The 18,322-nt window shown below is 33.6% G+C and overlaps 1 long non-coding RNA gene across 1 annotated transcript; it reads left to right on the top strand.

The window, feature by feature from the left end:
* Positions 1-815: 815 nt before the first annotated feature.
* LOC128236216 (uncharacterized) lies at positions 816-4,455 on the top strand. Its single transcript, XR_008261290.1, has 4 exons — positions 816-899; positions 2,200-2,278; positions 2,611-2,651; positions 3,028-4,455. It is a non-coding gene; the product is annotated as an uncharacterized LOC128236216 (long non-coding RNA).
* Positions 4,456-18,322: the final 13,867 nt, after the last annotated feature.

The following is an 18,322-nucleotide window of genomic DNA, read 5'->3' as shown; positions in this document are numbered from 1 at the left end:
GAAGTATGTGTACTTTGGTGAACATACGCCAAACACGTAAATTAATTTGTACAAGTCTGATTAAACGACTTTGAGAAATTCAAAAGAACTATGACTTTATTTGATTTAACGCTTTAGCCACACACCTCGCCCCCCTCACTCTACACACACTTAACGAGATTTTCAAATTTCCTTTGCAGCTTGCAAGCAATTTAAGTCAAAAGTTTTGGTTTGCCCATTAAACAGTGACCCCTTGTGATGTGAGCCGATTTTTTCAATGCTTAGAACATGGTTGTCAACATTCCCCTAAATGAAGCCCTAGTCCATCAGTGCTTTCAGCACTTTGATTATTTATTGCAGTGAACACTGCACACTGAATTTAATGCTAGCTCTGTATGAATTCCACTTGCATCAGTGTGACGTATTTCGCACATTTCGGATAAACAATGCATTATGTTTTATTTTAAACAATCACAATATTTGCTGGAATTGAATCATTTTGTTTTATTCTTTTATTAAATTTTGCACTTGAATCGCGTTCCAGCGATTTCAGCATTAACGAGTATTTGCGTCGTATATTTTGCTTTGACTCGCGATTACTCAAGTACTCTTCTGCACAATGCTAATACCACTCCTCACTCCAATGGATATTACTCCTGCAAACATTTATACTTACTACCGAAAATGGTACCAAAATAATCATAAATAAATTATCTATCAACTGTAGTACGGGTTTTATCTAATTATGTGAAACAAAATAAAACGAGCAAAAAGTTTCACACGCATTTTTTGTAATATGTCGTTTTTCTGCCGGGATCGGGACGTTTTGACTGACATTTTATACTTCCGATTTCGGATATTTGAAGAATTGTTTTGATTGTCAATGACTTAACAAGGATACATTGACGTCTCCTGCATCGGTGAGTATGATTTTTATGAATTATTATGTACTTTTTCTGCTTTGATTTTGACAAAAAACAAAACAAGGGATAAAACCTGCTAAATTACAGGTCCAAATCGAAAGAGAACAACAATGCATCATCGATTTTCTGAAAATTGATTCATTTATCTACACAATGATACTATCCATTTCATTCAGTAATCCGCATTTTCCCGCAAGGGCTATTTATAAACACATCGTTTCTGAGAGTGGCCAAAAACAAAAACAATTTGATGACTCATAAGGCATGCAACCTTAAAAGCCGAGAGTATCCGAATTAACCAGGAAGTAATTTTTGTTTACTTTAAATGCGGTATGACTAAAATACGAAAATAACCTTTATTTATTAGAGGTTGCCAATTCTTTTGCAAGACAATTGGTCAAATGTTTTATAATTATTAAATAAATAAGACTTTTGGAATTGTTTTTATTTGGAAAGTGTGATCTGTTTTAATGAAATCAACAGACCGGGTTCTTTAGGGATCTGGTCACTTTCGATTTTAAAACAAGAAAATAAACTAATGGAGAATTTGCGGTTATTTTTTATTAAAGCCATTCTAAATTATTAATTAAAAATCTGTCAAGCTAAAGTTTGTTATTGTTTATGCGCATGTATCTGCCAATGGCATTGCCCGACAAATTCATATTTAATAACTTAAAGGAGCTCGACAACCAAAAATTATTTAATCAAATTACAATGCCAAGTTTCCATTAAGTGTTTTATTTGTTAATAACAAAAATGCAGGCTGGCTTATATACAGTACTGTATAGGCATTTCACAATTGAAACTAAGAAAGTAAGCATTTTTTTTAATATTCTAAACAGTGAATTGGATGCCTACCAATTTTAATTGTTTATAGATCATACATACTCACTAAGTAACTTATACTTATATAATGATGGGAAAGTTTCAAATTTCAACATATCAATGTTTTAAGGTGAACATTTCAGGATTGTTTTTATGTTCTGTATAGTTTCTTGGATTATAAAATCACTCTCTGTAAAAATTATTCAACTTTTCAAACATTTTAAGTCTTCAAATTTATTGGAACACCTGTTATGATAGGATTTCAATTGCTGTCATTAATTTTCAACTCAATGTTGTGATTATTCATTTAAAATGATTTTAAACTTCACTTTCCATAAATGGCTGTTCTTACTTTTTGACTAAATATTGTGAGTATTTTTACACATTAGTAAGTCTGCCAATTCCTGGATAGTCCGTTCTGTCATTTATTGGTCTTTTTTCCCTTTTTTATTTAATCTTTTCTTCCTTTCAGTGAGGTATAAAGCCATAGAATACATTCATGCCACTCAAATTCAGCCACTCAGAATGATGGAAAGGATTGCAGAACTGAGGTAACTTAGAACTATGATGCATATATACCAGAGAATATCTCATGAACATGCCATTTGCTTAATTTTCTTTGGAATTATACCTTATTGTAAGTTATTGAGAACTCTTTATAAACTGTGACATTTTGTATGATGACACATTTTATTATTTGTAAAATAAATGCTTTTGACATTTTTCTAAGCTGTGAAGTTGAATTGATTCTTAAATTGATTCTGATAAATACCAAACTATGTATAGACATCAAACTTCATTACATATAATTTGTTATATATACATTGTTGTCCCTCTCTGAATAATACATAACTATCTTTAATATGTTTCTTTTTACTTTCAGTTTTACCCTCACCTGACTGATGCAGATTCAGTAACCTAATTGTATGTACTTTTTGTCAAATTGTATTTTTTTGCTCTATTAAAAATATAATGTTGACCTTTTGAGGAATAATTTGGAAAGGAAAAATAAATTATTATAAAGAAAAAGTAGTTTGCTATGTACAAAAAGTGGACAAAAATGTTGAACAGTATGAAGTTTTAAATTAGAAAATCCTTATTTCTCTCTGTATGTATGTCAACTTTATTAAGATAATATCTGGTAATATAATGTATTCACTTAATTAATTGTGATAAAACCTTTTTACACTGTATGTATACATCTGTATAATTATGTATGTTGCCATATAAACTGAATGCATGTAGTTTCTTTTGTGTACATGTGTATTGCAATCAACACATTCCTTTGTTATATTTTCAGGCTCATGATGGTTTCTGAGAAAAAATCAGCTTTAATTTGACAGTATTTGTCAGTATTTGACAGTGGTTCTATCATGCAACAGTATACCATGAAGTGTCTCACAGATTCTCTCTCAATTCCTGCAATATCCTAGATTACAGTGCAGTGCAAAGAGGATTAATTTTCTTGCAATAAGAAGTATCTGCACTTTCAAATACCCTGGTATAGCATGAACAGTTCCTTCATTTTTGAGTGATTATAGAGTGAAAATGTTTCCATATAAAATGTTGTCTTTTTATGTGTAAAACTTCACATGTTATACATGGTTACAAATACATGCATGGGCATTTTGATTCCAAATCTATGCTCATTTTGATTCCAATAATTAACCACAAAAGTATTTTAAATTTGGTTTGGAACAGTAATATTGTCATTTATTGTTTCTAAACAGTAAGTGGTATTATTCGTGTTTATAGTTTCCATGTCAATTTAAAAAAAGTTAGTTCTTTTAAAGATGCACTCTTACTCCCACATAAGATTTACCACAATTAATACTATTGTTTTATTATTCCAAAAGGATTAAAAATAAATGTCAAAAACAATGGTTCTAATGAAGGATACATATTTTTACTGTGCATAAAACACAGTATTTCTTCTATTTAAGAATGTCATAGTAGATCACAGTAAATCTTTAAGCATTCACCAATCATTTAATATTTTTGCGTTTTCAGCTATTAAATACACGGTTACAATCTTGATATCAGTACTAAATATTTTCCATAAATGAATTATTATTAAGTAAGTAGTGAAAGGGTTAACAGTCAAAGTATAGGTTTGTTATACATGTGTATGCATTGATATTGAAAAAGTGTGTCACTTTAAACAGTTGCCATGGTAACTAGAGTCTAGTTTTCCTAGGAAATTGTAATTGTTGTCTAAAAGCCTAAGTATTTTCAATTAGATACTTTTTTAGCATGTCCGTTTCAGTCAATGAAATATTTCTGTTATTTTTTATTCATTTGGTCATACTTTGTATACAATTACATTTATAATTTAACCTTGAAAATTGCTGGCAATCTCATACTTATATTAAATTATTTAGAATTGCTTGATGGGTTAATGCTCACCTTTTTTGCAATTGTAAGGCAAATCAATGCAATATATATATAATTCTCCTTTTTAACAAAAAGCGATGTTTCCTAGCATTTTTTGTATTTTTATTGAATGGTTACCATGGCAACTAATTTTTTGTTTGCCTCTCATCTTCATATTTATAATACTATTAATTGTATAATGCAACAGTCAAGCAGTGAAGGAAGAATGTAAATGTTCTTTGACTTTTACCTTATTGCTAGCTCATTCTTCAAAATATACGGCATTTTTAAAATTTCTTAAAAATAGACATTTTTTCATCATTTTTTAACGTGAAATAAATTGCTTAAAACATGGTGTAAGCTCTGATATTTAGGAATGTGTATTAAATTTATAGAAAATAAACAAAATGTGTTGTTTTACATTATTTATTCCATTTAAATTCCGAAGTTTTGAATTTGACCTATTTTGGCAGAAAAAATGATAAAAATGTAAAATTAAAAGGGCAATAATTCTGTCAAAAATTTAAGGACTTAAAAAAAAATGTGCATATTTGAGTTTGTAATGACGTACCCTTTAAAATATATATCACTCTACTATACTGCATGAAATTAATTTTTTACGTTGTTATTGCTACCTGACAGTAATCAAGACTGGATTTGATTTGTCAATAGACTCATTTTTTCACATAAATATATTCTTGGTAACAAAATGATTTTTGCAGTTCACCATTTTTTATACATGTTGATTTTTATCGAAAAAAATGTACCATAGTAAATCCGTCAATGATTTTTAATTCTCAAACGCGCACTCACAGTTATCCTCGCTTCTCTATGTATTGAGAGCATGTGTCCAGAATAAGTGTGATCCCTAATTTGTCTGTTGTATAATGTTAACTACCGGGTAGGAGATATAATTAATTACAGAGTATATTTACTATATACTAATAGTTCATGTAATTCTCATAAAAATGTCATCATCATCATCATCAATCAATCAATCAATCAATCAATCAATCAATCAATCAATCAATCAACCAACCAACCAACCAACCAACCAACCAATCAATCAATCCATCAATCATTCATTATCATCATCATTCATCAATCATCATCATCATCACCACTGATGATATAACGAGGTCATACAAAAACCTTATATAATATCACCCAATAAATGTCATAATTACATCGTTTTTTCGTCACCAATGGTGTTCTTTTGTCTATTTTGCCAGTGGGTTGGGTAGTTAATGTAGGGGTTGGGGGGGGGGGCTAAAATGGCTGAAATATCAATTCGTGTGAATGTTAATATCTATTGCCAAACATCATGACAGTTAATATTGCATATTGATCTATAACTGTGATGAAAAACAGCAATTTCTTAATTTCTCAGTTATCCCCTTAACAAAATCAAAACATCAAACAATTAATTAGGATGTTGAATTAGCAATATCAGGCAAAATGAAGTTGATTTATGTCACAATAGTCACTTTTAAGCAGTGTAGACTTGTTTGACAAGGAAGATTTTTATACTATACCATAGTTCACGTACTATGTGTAATATCATATTTAAGTAACACATATATTCTTTGTTTACTATGTACCTTATGTTTATATTACAAGAAAAGTTATATATGTATTGCAATAAGTATTGTTTCTCTTTTCTATTTTCAGAACGTGCTCTCTCTTATATTATATGGATTACGTTTATTGGAATCTACATGTTTATGAATAACTGAAACGGTGCAATAAAGACTAAGAACCCGTGCCTTTCTAACATTCCTATAAGAACTATCTGATAAGCTTGGAAAGTTTAGACTGGTAATAATGGCGCCCAACGTGTTTTGTGCCTTTTAGAGCATAAATATTAAATGAATGCAGAAGACAATGTGAAAACAGAAATTTATATTAAAAGAATGGACAGACAGTGGAAATATTGATATATGTGGACCATATTAAACACCTAGTTTGAAAAAAGTGTATTTGTTGGACATTCGACTGATTCACATTTGTAGCAGTTATCAACTGCCATAACCAAAGTTGATGGATTTAAACGTTTAGCCATATGTATTGGATTGGATTGTTTGGACTTTCGATATCACCATATGAGGATGTGCCATCTTTCGGGAACATTCTTTGAAACGCTGGGACGCATTTCAGGCCGCAGGGAGATATGACATGTATTGTGATCTTCAGGAGACGTATTTTTCAATCATCAAGGACAGAAAATGTGTAGCAGTGGACATTATTTGTGAATTAGGAGTTATATATTTGTGTCTCGTGGCAGTAATGATTAAGGTTTTCAAGATTATGTGAGTAAAATAAATATTGCATTGTAAATTTTCAGAAATTACAGTTATTTCAGTATATCTCTATTTATTCTTAGTATTTCCTGATTTTATAGTGTATTTTCACAAAGATAACTGCAGTTTTTGATTAAAAAGATAATATTGATCACGATGTACATTTTTGGTGAGATATTGTAGTGTGAAACCGAAAGTAAGAGTATTTTCAATTTGCATGTACTTTAATAGTGGTAAAGGACATTAATTTACTAAGTAACTAAATCATTTTAGCAGTGGTAAACATTTAACAATATATACTGACTATTTTCCGCTACATTGCAACCACTCTGATAGTTATTTCTTATCAGCTAAGTTTGTTTGTGTTTGCATTCCAACACATCGCCTTATTTTGCCCTCATATAGACCTAGTTGTGCATTGATTATATTTGGCAAGATTACCCCAGACATTTTATTTTCAAGCCTCAATTGTATTTGTCTTGTATTTAGACGAGTTTTGGTGAGATCATTTGTAAATTTTGGTCAGTTGTCATTGAATAAGCTAGAGAATAGCTTCTGACATTCGAAGTAAGTGCTTTTTGACAGCTGTGTTAGCTATTCCCACTTTAGTGACGTTTGCATACTAAATAGTACAAGTTGACTTTCATTGGTTCTTAAATTAGAAGCTAAAGGTCTTGTGACGTGTCAGGCGATTATTTAGTAAAGTAACCTTATTTGAAAAGGTCATGACCCTTGCACTACATTAAACAGGTAATTATTTTACTATGAAGAGATTCTGAAATAAATACACATGTACAGTTAGTAGTGATTTGTTTAGATAAATGTACTTGTAGAAAATAATTAGCTTAGATTATTTAGATGAATACAGCTACTTAGTATATTTGTTTGACTTAGATGTTTAGTACTTATTGGGAAAATAATTTATTGATTCATACATTGAATTAATTAAACTTAGAATGACTCTGGAAAAGAGCTGAGAATAATTAAATTGTTGTGAACAATCTCTGTATTCTTATTTGATAACAAATGGGATTATTCATAATCTGATTAGTTCGCCTATGTCATTATTTCAAATATATTTAACTGGTCAGATATTTATTATACTGCACACTTGTTTTGTATTTTAGAAATGTTTAATATTTGTATTTAATTAACATAAGGAAACTTAAGGAATTTGAAACTTAGAATTGTGTCATTGTATGCAGTTGATAATTGTGTACATAAAGAATGATTATAACAGCTGAATATTGATTATTGATTTTGGTGACTATTTTTTGTCCAGTGCCTAGTGAAAAGTTACCTTGAATTGAACTGTGTATTGTGAAAGGAGACACTCGCAATAGAAAATATTTAGTTTGCATTGATAGTTTTGCAAATAATTGTTTGTACTTAGACAATTTGCAATTATTCTACTTTAATACACATGTTACTATATATAGTAACATTTTAACGTTGTCAGAATAGTCATTATCGGCGTGGCGGGATCATAATCATCAAAATTGATAATAGCCCCGGGGCTATTATCAGTCACGTGACCGATGATGACCCTGCGATTGTCCGCACGTGCAACGTAACGCAATTTCACGTTGTTGAAGATGGCTGACGGAGTAGACATGGGTGAACGTACGCTCGAAAATTTAGCCAACAGGCTACTTCAACTGGATTCTGCCATCGAAAAAAATGAACATTTCACTGAGGCACATGCCCGGCAATTCATTGAAGCAAAGAAAAACAAGGCTACGGTAACAAAAACTAGGAGTGACATGAAAAAGGTGAACGATTGGCTGAATGATGACGGCGAGACCCGGCAGATCAAAGACATTCCACCAAAGGAGCTAGATATTCTTCTATCCAGATTTCTGCTCAGTGTCAAGAAGACCAAGCTTTCGGCAGAGGCGAATGGCCCCGCTGCAACCAACTTCGAGCCATCTACACTGCGTGGCATCTTGTCAAGTGTAAAGAGACACCTGTCCGAGAATGGTAGGCGTATTTCTGTTTGTTATTATTATCTAAAACAACTAAAGTTAATATATAAACACCTTAATAGTTATATATTTTATAGTTGCCTATAACTTTATGCACAGACTTTGATTATTTTAATCATAATCAACTCGTTTTGCAGAGTACGAAGGCGATGTCATGGGCGGAAAAGAGTTCAAACTCACACGGGACACGCTAAAAGCGAAATGCGTGGACTTGAAAGAAAAGGGACTTGGCAACAAAACACAGAGAGCCGATCCCTTCTCTTCCTCAGAGATTCAACAACTCTACGAAAAGAAACTTCTTGGAGCCGGTAAGTTTGGCAGTTAATTGATTGTTTACATATCACTAAGCAACAAAGACAAGGGAGACAACTAAAGCATAAAGAGAACGATATAAGCCGGTCCCCGGTATTCAAAAAAGCCTACCTTTATAATATGTATTGCGTGGTAATAATGAATAATGGGTAATTATTATTGTATGACGAAATTCATGGATTTTATGTCTGTTATTTTATATTTCTTTAACCTAATATATATTTTATAAACATTCATTACTATATTAAGGTAGAAAAAAGAAATCTATATGCATTTAGAGTGAGTTTACAGTGCAGTACATTGTTAAACAGTAGAGAACATTATACAACATAATAATCAAGCACATTTTAACTGTGTAATTGTTTCAAATGGTATAAATTTCGAATTAATTACAGCCTCTCCATGTTGTGGGGGGACTTGGAATTAAGCCAGACCTCCGATGGTGTGAGTTACTTGGCCTTCACGGAGAGGGCGACAAAAACAAGAAACGGAGTTGCTGGTGACCACAGGCAATATGTACCTAAGCTCTTTGAACAGCCAGGTAACCAAGTAAAAATAGCATTGTTACAAAAAGGTTATTTTTTCTATTGTTAACAGATGATGTGCATTTATTGCAGTTATTAGCAAAACTTTTTAAACTAAAATCCATTTAAAATAAGAATTCAAATGTTGATTTTGTAAAAAAGAAATAAATATGTGATTGAGTACTCTAATTGTGTTTTAAAATTATTTGCAGGAGACCCAAACTGCCCTGTAAGGTTATATCAGCTTTACAAGGAAAAGAGACCACCTCAGATGTCCGCCCCAGAAACAAGGTTTGATGTAGCCCTGAATCCAAATTTTGGAAAGGGAACAGAATCAAATGATCTCTGGTTCATCAACCAAAACCTGGGAAAAAATAAATTGGGACAACTGGCCAAAACAATGAGTGAGCAGGCTGGATTTCAGGCTAGGCATGTTAATCACTCTGCAATAAAAACATGCATTACAAATTTGCTGGATGCCGGTTGTTTCCCCACTGAGGTGGCACAGCCGACTGGTCACAAAAATCTGATGTCTCTAAATTATTACCATACAAACAATATAGAAAAGCAGCAAAACATGTCCAATATTCTTCACATGTGTAAGAGAAAAGAACCAGTGACAAATCCAGAACCAGAACCAGTTACTAACATGGAGGAATTTGATGATGATGACAATCAGGAACTTGTAGCAGCATCCCAGGAAATTGAGCAAGCGCTATCCTCCATCCAAACATATGAAGAGATTCCTGTAAGAAAACCAACACATGATGAAGCTGAACAAGTTTTAGACCTTCCCATTAAACAAAGCCCAGGTGGAACACTGACCCTGCAAAAAATTATGAAGGACACTCAGTCACTGTTTAATGGCTGCACCTTTTATGGGCCTATCAGCATTAATTTGAGAAATTAGGAACCATACAGTATGCATGCATAACTGGTACTGGCTCCTTAAGTTGTAGGCACTGGAATGAGTGAACAAAGTTATTATGCATACATGTTTTATTCCATTCATCCACTGCTATTATTATATTGTTTTTATTTCACATGTTTTTGGGTTGAAAAATGTTCTTTTATCTTCACTTCCCGTGAAATAAATGTGTGCTACATGTATTTTATTTCAATTTGCTTTTTCAGTATCGGCATATCGACAGACTACTGAATACTTGAGTCAAAACATGTGTATTAAACAGTTCAATATATGGCCGCGCGGGGCCAATGAGTGATAATAGCCCCGGCATATCGATAATGGCCCTCGGGCTAAAGCCCTCGGGCCATTATCAACATGCCGGGGCTATTATCACTCATTGGCCCCGCGTGGCCATATATTAATCTCTAAGTAATTTATTGACACTTAGATTTGTTGTTTAATAATATAACATTACCCATGTGTTTTATTTATTAAATGAACATACACTAATTGATGTTTTAGATTTTATCTGAATGACCAAAGACACATCTTGGTAGAGAAATTACGAGAAACTTTTTATTGCTACAATGTGATTAAGATTTTGCGTTATTTGGTAACTTATTGATGATGAAGTCTGGTGCATAGATAATGACTGAATGAATAAGCATTGATTTTAAGAGATGACTTAGATACAGATGATGTTTTACATGCTGTATTAGTTTCTCAACACATGTAATTTGGGTGATAATTTAGACTATAATGAGACAAGTTGTTTTGTCGCAGACATTGTACAATTGTGTATTACCTTTAAGCAAATGATGTAATATACTATATGTTATTGCACAAAGTGATGAGAAATATTGAATAGGGGAATTGTGCTACACGGGACATATAATTTTGTGGAATTATATGAATACTAGTGACTAGCGTTCAGAAAATATTTGTGTAATATGTGTGTGATCTAAAGATAGTGATTATGTATTGAAGTGAACAGAAATAAATGAGAACTTGATATCAGAACCACGAATTTCAAAATTTTATGGGAATAGTGAACGAGATGAAGTGTGCTGGGACACATTTAAATTTGAGGTGGAGATATTGTTGAATAGTAATGAATTTAGTGAAGATGTGGTAAAATTAGGTGTTTAAAAAGCTTTGAAGAGATCTGCACATGGTGCTGCAAGAAGGCTTGGAACGGAAGCTACACTGGGACAGATTTTGAACACAGTTGATTGTAGTTTTTGAAGTGTAGAGTCAAGGAAAGAAATTTTAAGACAGTTTTACTCATTAAGCCAAGATACTGATGAAAGTATTAACAGTTACTCAAGGTGGGTTGAGGTATTGTTGACAAAGGCAGTGCAGTTAGAAGGTTTAAAGTCTTCAGATACAGAAATGTTACAAAATGTATTGTATGCTGGATTGATGAGAGAGATAAGATCAAGGGCAAGGTATAAGTTTGACACAGTGAAGGTGTATGAAGAATTCATCTTTGAACTTAGAAGAATAGAACAAGATTTTAAGCAGGAAGTTGAAGAAGATGCACATAATTGTCATAAGATGCTTATTGTGGAGCTGGTGTGGATATTGAAAGTGATAAAGATGATGAATCTCTGAATAATCTACAAAGTAAGCTGTATATTTTACAAGAAAGAATTAAAACTTTAGAAAAGGAGCAATCGAGGGAAGAGCCTAGAAGGTGGTACATACCAAGTAGAAAACACAGGCGATATAGGGGCCATTATGAAAACAGAAGATATAACTACAAACCAAGAAGCCAAATAGCTATTAATAATTTCATGGCTACATGCTATAATTGCCAACAAAATGGAAATATAGTAATACTTTGCCCCAACACCAGATACATGGGTGCCCCCATGACAAACTCAGATAAAATGAAAAGGAAAGAGCCTGAGTTTGGTTGGTGAAACAAATGAGGTAAAGGTTATTTTAGAAATGTTGAGGCAAATGCATTATTGGACACTGGAAGTTGTGTAAGTGTGATGGCCAAATCATTCTATGAAAAAAACTTTGCATATACTGAAATAAAACCTCTTGATCAGATTTTAAGAATACAGTGTGCTGATGGGAATACATTACCATATGAAGGTTATATGGAGATATATTTGAAAGTACAAAATGGATTACCAGGTTCAGAGGTTGTAAGATGTATGTTTTTAGTAAGTGGAGACACAATCTATTCTAAGAAAACACCACTCATAATTGGAACAAATATTCTACAAGTACTACTAGATGGTTGTCAACAAAGGCATGGAGAGCAATTTCTACAAAGAGCAGGTTTATATGTACCCTGGTACTTATCTTTTAGGTGTATGGTTATTAGAGAGAGGGAGCTGAAGAAGGAAAAGGACAACCTTGCCATTAACAGGGGTGCAGTAGGGGAGAGGATTGAGACCAATTGAAAACATACATGTTATGGGATACATTGACAAGGCAGTGAATCATGCTACAACAGCTATTATCCAAGAAACCACAGAGAGTACTTTACCTTCTTATGTTGACATTACACCAGGAGTAGTAACATATGAATACGTAAAAAGTAAGAATGTCACTGTTAACTTATCAAACCTTTCCACCAATACAGTAGTTATCAATCCAAAAGCTATTCTCTGTGAACTACCACCTGTAAGAGTGGATGAAGAGGTATTCAACAGAATTACAGAGGACAAGACAGATGTGTTGAATCAAGTCCATGTAGATGAAGACAGCAAGTTGACACCAGATGAGAGAAGCAAGAAAGATGATTTATTAAAGCAACATAAGGCCATACGTTCAACATCCGATTGAGACATTGGACATTGCGATATGATAAGACACCGGATCGACCTTCTACCTGAATATCAAGCACCCTTCAAACAACCACATCGCAGAATACCTCCACAAATGATTGACGAAGTTAGAAACCACCTTGAACAGTTACTTTTAGCCGGAATTATTAGAAAATCTAGATCACTTTGGGCCTTAAACGTAGTAATAGTTAGGAATAAGAATGGTAAACTCAGAATGGAATATGTGTGGACTTTCGACTGTTAAACAACAGAAGTATAAAAGATGCTTATGCGCTACCCCGTATTGAAGAAGTATTTGATGTATTACACGGAAGCAAGTTTTTTACAACAATCGACATGAAGGCAGGATATCATCAAAGTCAAAGTTGAAGATACCCACAAAAGGACCGCATTCACAGTAGGACCCCTTGAATTCTTTGAATAAGTGAAAATGCCATTTGGTTGATCAAATTCACCTGCTGCCTATCACAGACTGATGGCGGTTTAGGACCATTTAATATGAACATCTGCGTCATTTACCTTGATGATCTTATTATTTTCTCCAATTATTTCGAAGAACATCTAGACAGAATCAACCAAGTATTAACAAGACTCCATGAATGTAATTTAAAGTTATCACCTGAAAAATGCTTCTTTATACAAAAAAAGTCCATTTTCTAGGCCATGTAGTGAGTGGAGAAGGGGTTGAAACTGATCAAGCAAAGATCGAAAAGGTGAAGAACTGGCCGACTCCTAAGAACAGCGACGAGCTCAGGTCAATCTTAGCGTTCGCGGGATATTACCGCAGGTTCATAAAGAACTTTTCAAAGGTCACAGGACCATTATCAGACTAACTTCCTGGAACACCGACAAAGAAGGGAAAACACAAGAAGCCAACCAAAGACTGGATATGGACAGAGAAAGAACAGAATATATTTGAAGACCTTAAGAAACTACTATCTAGCCCACCATTCTTAGCATATCCGGATTTTACCAAACCATTCGAAATACACACTGATGCAAATACTAGAGCACAGGGAGCAGAACTATACCAGACACAGGGCGAACAGAAGCGCGTGATAGCCTTTGCCAGCAGATCATTATCCAAAAGCGAACGCAACTACCCTGCCCATAAACTTGAATATTTGGCATTAAAATGGGCAATCACAGAGAAGTTTTCAGATTATTTGAAAATGAAGAGGTTTGAAGTATACACGGACAATAATCATCTGACGTATATTCTCACGACAGCCAAACTAGATTCAACAGGCCACAGATGGGCAACGGCATTAGGGACTTACAACTTTACCATACATTAAAGGGGCAGGATTGAAGAACGCAGATGCTGACAGCTTAAGTAGATATCCAGAAAGGGACAATGAAGAGAAGACACTAGATGACGATATAGTTAAGGCCATATGTAATAGCACAAACGAGACAGTAACGATACAGACTATACCAACCATGAAAATCAACTTAGTAGTGACTTTAGAAGAACCAGAACAGACTCTAGCGCAGAAGGAATTGAGAGAAGTAATAAGAAGACAGAGACATAATCCAATGATTGAGAAACGGAGAAGAGCGACCATAGACCAGAGATTACCCAAGAGAATATGTGGAAGAGACTAGAGATATACTAATGATAAGACATTACAAGAATCTGATCATATAGAGGGGTGTGATGAACAAACGTTTTGGTGAAGGAGGTAGACGTTATGACCAGCTGATAGTACCACCGTGCTATAGGGAAGAAATATTGCAAGGAGGCATACAGATGTAGGACATCCCGGAAAGGACAGGACGATGTCACTACTAAAGGAGAGGTTCTATTGGTTCTATAGCACAAGGTGTTGATAGCTGGATCAACAATTGCAACAGATGTCTTCGGAGAAAGAGCCCAACCAACACTAGAGCCCCGTTAGTTACAATCACATCGACCTAACCATTGGAAAGATTATGCATAGATTATCTTACATTTGAACCATGCAAAGGCAACATTTCGAACATTTTAGTAATAACTGACCATTTCACCAAATTAGCACAAGCTAATACCTACAAGAAACCAAACAGCTAAAACTACCACATAAGCCCTTTTCAACAACTTCATAGTACATTACGGTGTACCATCCATCTTACATTCTGATCAAGGCGCGAATTTCGAGTCTGAGATGATACAAGAGTTATGCCAATTAACAAACATAAAAAGTCGAGGACAACCCCATATCATCCGATGGGAAATGGGCAAACAGAAAGAATGAATAGGACTCTCTTTGATATGTTAGGGACATAAGAGCCAAAACAAAAGCAGGACTTGAAGACATACGTAGCACCATTCGTGTTTGCTTATAATTGTACTCCTCGTGAAACGACGAAGATAACACCGTATGAACTCATGTTTGGACGGAAACCAAATCTACCAGGTAGAGTGTTTGATATACAGCCAAGAGATAACATTAAGAATCCAGCCGCTAGAGATTACATAGAAGATATAAGGGAAAGGATGAAGAAGACACAAGAGATAGTAGAAGAACAGACCAGGAAGTCCAAAGTCAAGCAGAACGCGGGATATGACAAGAAGGTCAAGGCTACTAGGATAGAAGTAGGAGACAGAGTCTTGGTTATGAAGTTGGCGTTTGACGGAAAACACAAAATATATGATAGATTTGAAGAGGAAGTGTATGAAGTAGTAAGCCTACCGAGAAGTGAAATACCAGTGTTCAGGGTCAAGAATAGAAGCACAGGGATAATAAGGACACTCCACAGAAAGCATTTACAACCGGTTAATTGCCAGGATGAGACTGATGATGAAGTATAAAATCAAGGTTGGAAATTAGTTGAAGTACAGGAAAACCAGACCTCAACAGAAGGTAGAAATGAAGCAGAAGATGCTAAGGGTAAAGTTGAAGATAGAGATAAGAATAAAAGCGACGTCGCAGATGAAACAGACAGTGATTGTGAAGAGGGATATGAGTGTGTAAACATGAAACACCTAAGTGGCGACGCATACAATCCCAGAGGAACAAGTGAAGTTAAAACAGGTACCGGTGCAAGGGAAATTGAAATAGAGGATAGAAGAGATAGAGATGATATTGTTGACCAACATTTAGAGCATAGAGCTGAGCAAAGAGCTGGTGTTGGTAATGGAAGGGAACAGCCCTCTCAGACGAATGAGGATACAAGACCAAAGGTAGTTGAAGATGAACCAGCTGGAACTATAGTTGGAGAGGGACAGAGAGGTCCACCAGATAGGTACAGAGATTACCAGATGAACCAGATGGTTCAGAGACAACCTGATTTAAGGATTGAAGCTCTTGAAATTCTTGCACAGTCAGGAGCATTGCGAAACTTGGATTTGATTGTGGTACAGAAGGTGATAGAGTCTCTGATGAAGTAGATATAGAATAAGATTACTAGAGCTATTAAACCAATTTTATGTTTTATTGATACATGTTTTCATCAAAATCTTGGTAAATTCATGAGTGACATGCACATTAGATTGCGATGACGCATTTTAATGGTTGGGTTAACTTAATCAGCTATAGGGATATATTTTTTGGTAAAAATGAAATACTGGTTGATTACTGGTTAAGTCGAACTTGCTGTTATTAAGATAAGTAAGTTTATAGAAGTATTTTAGACAACTAAAGTACTCTAGTAAATACTTATGGACAGCTAGTGTTGTACTGTAATTGCTAAAGTAGTAGTGATTGTTAGACAGAACGACGAGCCTAGAGTGAATTACGAGAGGTCATTTTTCGGAGTAGGGAAGTATTTAGCCCAGTTGAAATTCTGATAGTTTGAGGAAGACAATTCATGCAAATTGAGGAAGCTTTTAGCTTGATCTGGTCGAAGTAAAGGAAAAATTTTATGGTCAGTATTGGTTGCATTTGATCTTTTAACTATTCTATTTGTTTTTGCAATGTGTTGGAAATGTCATCATGCATTTGGTAGATTTGTCAGGCTGAATTATGTATTTTCGTGGTATTAGACTTTTGAGGATTGGTTTCAATATAGCATAATCTGCTAATTGTTTCTTTACATTTGATATTGCATTCATGGTTTGGGGTTTTCAGTTATTACTAGCATGAACTGCATTCACCTAAGAGATGTGTGATTGAGAGTAAGGAGTTCAGTCCCTCAGATTTGGTAGGTTATTGATGTAAACTGTTTTGTACATGTTTGTTTGTTGTATGTGTAAATTGTTATGTCATTGTATGTGTTCTGTCAATAATAACGCCACTAGACAATTACTTGACGTATGTGTAATATCATATTTAAGTAACGCATATATTATTTGTTTACTATGTACCTTATGTTTATATTACAAGAACAGTTATATATGTATTGTAATAAGTATTGTTACTCTTTTTTATTTTCAGAACGTGCTCTCGTATATATTATATGGATAACGTTTATTGGAATCTATATGTTTATGATACCTTAAACGGTGGAATAAAGATAATAGAATGAACCCGTGCCTTTCTTACATTCCCATAAGAGCTATTTGATTTAATAGCTTGGAAAGTATAGACTGGTAATAATACTATTCTTGTTAACACTAGTAACGTAAGCTACAATGGACATATGCAATAGTGTTCCCATTTAAGAATGTAATTGTTATTTCTAACCTATAAACATAAAATATTTAGGAGTGGTATGTTATGCGAGTCAAAATGTCGTCATGTAATTCAAATTTGAGTATTTAATATGCAGATTAGTATTTTTCTCACATACCTTTAATTTAAGTTTAAAGGTCGTTCTTTTTGTTTTTGCAATTTGACCTTGTACAACAGATTAGAATTGTGATGTGAAAAGGGTGAAGGTAATACATCTAGTTCTGTTTACTTGAGAAATTGTTTGTAACGTATATTTACAAAGTAACGTATTCTACATGCACATTAATCAGGAAATGTGATTGTGTTTTTTTAATAATATCTGTTTTCAGCTTTGTGCCATAAACCAGGATCACTGTATTGATAGGATTTTAAAATGACGATAAATGCTCATTGTAAGCATAACCTGTTTAATATGTATGACTATCCAACATACTTTTGATAATATAACGTAATATAATGTGAATGTTTAACTTGACAGTATGTATTATTCGTCAGTACTGTCTGATGTTTAATGTCTAATTTAAGAGTTCTCCTCAAATTGTTGCAGATTATTTTGATGCTTGTTTTTCATCATAGAATATTTCAAGTTTTAAAGTAACATAAATTTCAGTATAATGAGCCATGAAACATCTTTGTTTTAGCTAAAATATTATTGATGTGTACAATTACGTCATATATTTTTGAATTAAAACAGCTTTAAACACTTTTTCTTTTATAAAACGACAGTATTTTACAAGTGAAAGCTATGTTCGAAATTTTAAAATTATTTGGTAACGTACTTTAAAATGCTGT

Source organism: Mya arenaria, chromosome 5, assembly GCF_026914265.1.
Source record: "Mya arenaria isolate MELC-2E11 chromosome 5, ASM2691426v1".
In the NCBI taxonomy this organism is placed as follows: Eukaryota; Metazoa; Mollusca; class Bivalvia; order Myida; family Myidae; genus Mya; species Mya arenaria.
Note: the sequence above shows the minus strand (reverse complement) of the source record. Positions and strands in the feature narration are given on the sequence as shown.